The following is a 5,092-nucleotide window of genomic DNA, read 5'->3' on the forward strand; positions in this document are numbered from 1 at the left end:
GGGACCCCGAATCGGGCAAACAGCCTTTTCAGGAATTTAACTACCACACGAGCGTCATTGGTGGGGCTAGCCATTGCTTCGACCCACTTGCTCACATAATCAACAGCTGCCAAGATATATTTGTGCCCGAAGGATATAGGGAATGGTCCCATGAAATCTATGCCCCATATATCAAAGATTTCACAAACAACTATGTTATTTAGGGGCATGACATTTCTAGCCGAGATATTGCCTGTTCATTGGCACTCATTGCAAGTGCTAATGAACAAATTGGCATCTTTAAAAAGTGTTGGCCAGAAAAAACCTGATTGAAGAACCTTGGCTGCAGTTCTGCTAGCGCTATGGTGCCCTACAGCTTCTCGATCATGACAATGGCTTAGAATACCCTGTCCCTCCTCCTAAGATATATATCTTCGAATAATTTGGTCGGCGCACAACCTGAAAAGATAGGGTTCTTCCCAAAAATAATATTTAATTTCAGCAAAAAACTTCCTCCTCTGATTACTAGACATGTTGTAAGGCTTAAGCGAACTTGCTAGGTAATTAGCAATATCGGCAAACCATGGCGCAGGCTGTGCGGCGTATAGACGCTCATCTGGAAATCTTTCCAAAATCTCTGGTTGTTCCTGGCTGCTTTGGTGAGAAATTCTTGACAAATGATCAGCCGCGACATTTTCCGTTCCCTTTTTATCCTTAATTTCGAGATCAAACTCTTGAAGCAATAATAACCAGCGGATCAACCTAGGCTTAGCATCCTTTTTTGCGAACAAGTAGTGTAGCGCAGCGTGGTCTGTGTGCACAACAACTTTGGACAACACCAAGTAGGGTCGAAATTTGTCGAAGGCATACATAACTGCAAGAAGCTCCTTTTCTGTAGTGGTGTAGTTCTGCTGGGCCTCATTTAATGTTTTGCTTGCATAATAAATAGGCCTAAACTTTTTCTCCATCCTTTGTCTAAGAACAACTCCCACACAAGTATCACTCGTGCGCACATCATCTCAAAAGGTTGTTCCCAGTCTGGTCCTGCCAGTATAGGCGAGTTGATCAGCTTGCCTTTTAATAGTTCAAAAGCATTGAGACAGCTTGCATCAAAGGAAAATTCCGCGTCCTTCTAAAGTAGTGCTGACAAGGGCAGCACAATCTTTGAAAAATCTTTTATGAACCGGCGGTAGAATCCTGCATGCCCTAGAAAGCTTCTCACATCTTTTACACTGGTTGGAACAGCCAGTTTCTCTATTACTTCCACCTTAGCCTTGTCTACTTCCATCCCCTTTTCTGAGATCTTGTGCCCGAGAATGATTCCTCCCGTAACCATGAAGTGGCATTTTTCCCAATTCAAGTCCAGGTGAGTCTCCTTGCATCGCACAAGTACAGCTTCAAGGTTGTTCAGACAATTTGCAAAAGAATCTCCATAAAATGAGAAGTCGTCCATGAAGATTTCTACGGTCTGCTCCACCATGTCATGAAAAATAGACATCATACATCTTTGGAAAGTGGCTGGAGCGTTGCACAGTCCGAACGGCATTCGTCTGTAGGCATAGGCCCCATATGGACATGTGAACATGGTCTTCTCTTGATCCTCACTGTGAATTGCGATCTAGTTGTATCCTGAATAACCGTCAAGAAAACAATAGAAGGCATATCCCGCTAACCGCTCCAACATCTGATCAATGAAGGGCAAGGGAAAATGATCATTCCTTGTGGTTTCGTTGAGCTTTCGGTAGTCCACATAAACTCGCCATCCGGTGATAGTTCTCGTGGGGACCAATTCGTCTTTCTCGTTGAGTACTACTGTTGTTCCTCCCTTCTTTGGTACAACATGAACAGGGCTTGTCCATACACTATCGGAAATGGGATAAATAATCCCTGCATCCAGCAACTTGATCACTTCTTTTCACACAACCTCCTTCATGTGGGGGTTTAATCTGCGCTGTGGTTGGATAGAGGGCTTGTGATCATTTTCCATCATGATTCTGTGGACACAGACTGTTGGGCTGATACCTTTGATGTCATCAATCTTCCATGCGATTGCATCCTTGTTTCTTTGCAGCACCTCCATGAGTTAAGTTTTCTGATCAAGAGTTAGCTTTGAGGATATAATCACTGGGCTCCCACTAGGTGGTTCCAAGAAGGTATACTCGAGGTGTGAGGGCAACGGTTTCAATTCTGGCTTAGATAATGGCACAGTTGGTATCTCCGGTGGTTCTTGATGAGTCGGGACAGTAGGATCTAAAGGTGGAGTAGGTACGTTGGACTCAATGGAACAGCCTATTCCTTCACATAAGTTCACCTTTTCTCCCAATAGAGTTTCCAGAGTGTCCTGTTCCTGCAAAGTAGATAGACTTTGGAATTCATCTAAGAAACAACATATGTCATCATTATTGTTAGCTCGTCCCATTGCTTCGTTCATTTTGAAAATGACTTCCTCCCCATTAATTCTTAAGAACAGCTGTCCTTCTCCTATGTCTATCAATGCTTTACCCGTGGCTAAAAATGGTCTACCTAGGATAATAAGAACATGCAAGTCTTCATCAATGTCCATTATAATAAAATCAACAGGCAATATGAATTTTCCTACTTTGACCAGCACATCTTCCACAACTCCCATAGGATAGCATACTGAACGATCGGCCAATTGAATAGACATTTTGGTTGGTTGTGGTTCTCCTAATCCTAGTTTAGCATACACAGAATATGGCATAAGGTTTATGCTAGCTCCTAGGTCACAGAGTGCATTTTCAATAATTAAACTTCCAATTGAACAGGGAATAGAAAAACTCCTTAGATCTTTTAGCTTTTTCGGAAGTTGCTGCTTGTTCTGGAGTATTGACGAACAATCTCTGTTGAGTTGGATCATGGAAATGTTTTCCAGCTTCTTTTTGTTTGACAGGATATCTTTGAGGAACTTTGCGTATATTGGCATCTGTTCCAGCGCTTCTATGAAAGGGATGTTGATGTGTAACTTCCTTAAGGTGTCTAACACCTTAGAATTTTGTTCTTCCATATGTTTGTTAATCAACCGTGTTGGATATGGCACAGGTGGAACATACGGCGGAGGTGGCTTATACATTCTTTCGCTTTCCCCCTGATCCTGCTTACTGGTAATGGTTGTCTTCATGGTTTCTTCTTCACTAGGAACATCTTGTTCCTGCTCCCCTTCAGCTTCTTTGGATGTTCCTACGCATTCATCATTTTCATCAGTAGAAACAATGGGTTGGGTTTGCTTACCAGATCTCAGAGTTATCGCCATGACATCGCCCTTTGGGTTCGGCTCTGTATTGCCTGGCATTATTCCCTTCCCTTTTAACGTAGATGTAGCTAACTGATGGACTTATGTTTCCAGATTTTTAATCGAAGCTTGTGTCTATTTCATGAACTGCATCATCATTGTCTTCATATATGGCTCCACGTCCTCCTTGGGTGGAACAGGTTGTTTGTAATGCTGTTGAGGTTGTCTCTGGTAATGTCCTTCTTGCTGTTGTTGATATCTTGGTTGTTCCTAATACCTCGGTTGTTCCTACTGGTTCGGCTGGCCTATCCATCCAAAATTCGGATGGTTTCTTGTGGCAGGGTTATATGTGTTAGAGTACGGGTTAGGCGGGTTCCTTTGGTTGTACCCTGCATAGTCGCATTCTGCTTGTGCACCCTTCCCTTGCTTGACTCCTGGCCAGTTTATGTTGAAATGCAGCCCTCCACAAAAATCACAAATGTCATTGAATGGTGGTTCGTTGTGAATTGAAGACACATTTATCTTGCCGAGCTGTCTAGCAAGCTGTTCTACCTGGCTTGTCAATTTTGACACAACATCTTCATTTCCCGCTCTTTTTCCTTCACTTCTGACGGAGTGCCATTTGTAACTTATGCTTACCACTTTCTCAATAAGGTCGTACAAGGCCTGAGGTTCCAAATCTTCAGGATTTCCATTGGCAATAGATTCGATCTGGATCTTGTAGATGTTGGTTACCCCATTGTAAAAGTTCTGCATCTGCATCCACATAGGAATGCCATGATTGGGTACTCTCCTTAGCAGTTCCTTGTACCTTTCCTATGCCTCGGCTAATGATTCATCTTCTTCTTGCACGAAATAGGAAACCTTGTTTCTGAGCTTAATGGCTTGTCGTGGTGGAAAATATTTCATTAAGAATGCACTAGCCATTTCTTCCCAAGTGGTGATCGTTCCTGGTTGCAAGTTTTTCAACCAATTCTTTGCTTTATCTCTTAGGGTAAAAGGAAACAGCTTTAGTCTGATTATGTCGTCAGAAACGCCCCCGTGTGATCTAAAAGTGTTGCACAGTGTGATAAATTTGAGGATGTGACCATTTCGATCTTCCGACTGATATCCATTGAACTGTACTGCTGCCTGCAACATTTGTATCATCGACGCTTTCACTTCAAACATGTTGTTCCCTTCGTTTGGAAACACGATACATGATGAATGACCTTCGGTGGTTGGCCTTGAATAGTCTCTGATTCGCATGACAGGAGGGTTGTTATTCTCTCCCTCTTCTTCGTGGTTTGGTTGAACTGGTTGTTCGGGTGGTACCCTTCCAGCCATTCTTCTCTCTCTTTATCGTTCTCTTTGTCTTGTACGTCGAGCTCCCGCTCTGTTTCATCTACACGTTCTCTCTAATTCGAGATTGATAGGAAAAACAGGAGGTCCAGCTCCGCATAAACTGATAAAGATTCGTTCTGTCTGCACTATTTAGCAAACAGATTAAAAACACCTTATTTCACAGAAAAGTTCGCATAAACTTTGTTGCTTTCAATCCCCAGCAACGGCGCCAAAAACTTATTGTCCTGTTATGAGACTCTAGCAAGTGCACTAGATATAAGTAATAAAATGATAAGTCCAGTATCGTATCCACAGGGATTAAGGATCAAAGTTTACAAGAAATACTTTGTAGAACAGGGTGTGTGGTGTGTGTCAATTCTTTAATTTGAGAGGTGTTGTTCAAACATAAACAAGATCAAATCTTTAGTTGATTTCAAAGAGTACTTAATGATAAAAAGGCAAAACATGTCAAGCACATCATAACAGGTCACTTTCAGTCTCTAAACATCATATTTATTCATGAATGAAGTAAAGTGATGC

The 5,092-nt window shown here is 42.3% G+C and overlaps 1 non-coding gene across 1 annotated transcript; it reads left to right on the forward strand.

Annotated features, from left to right (window-relative positions):
• Positions 1–4,001: 4,001 nt before the first annotated feature.
• Positions 4,002–4,108, forward strand: LOC136216200 (small nucleolar RNA R71). Its single transcript, XR_010683190.1, has one exon. It is a non-coding gene; the product is annotated as a small nucleolar RNA R71 (small nucleolar RNA).
• Positions 4,109–5,092: the final 984 nt, after the last annotated feature.

This window comes from Euphorbia lathyris, chromosome 1 (assembly GCF_963576675.1).
Source record: "Euphorbia lathyris chromosome 1, ddEupLath1.1, whole genome shotgun sequence".
Taxonomy (NCBI): Eukaryota; Viridiplantae; Streptophyta; class Magnoliopsida; order Malpighiales; family Euphorbiaceae; genus Euphorbia; species Euphorbia lathyris.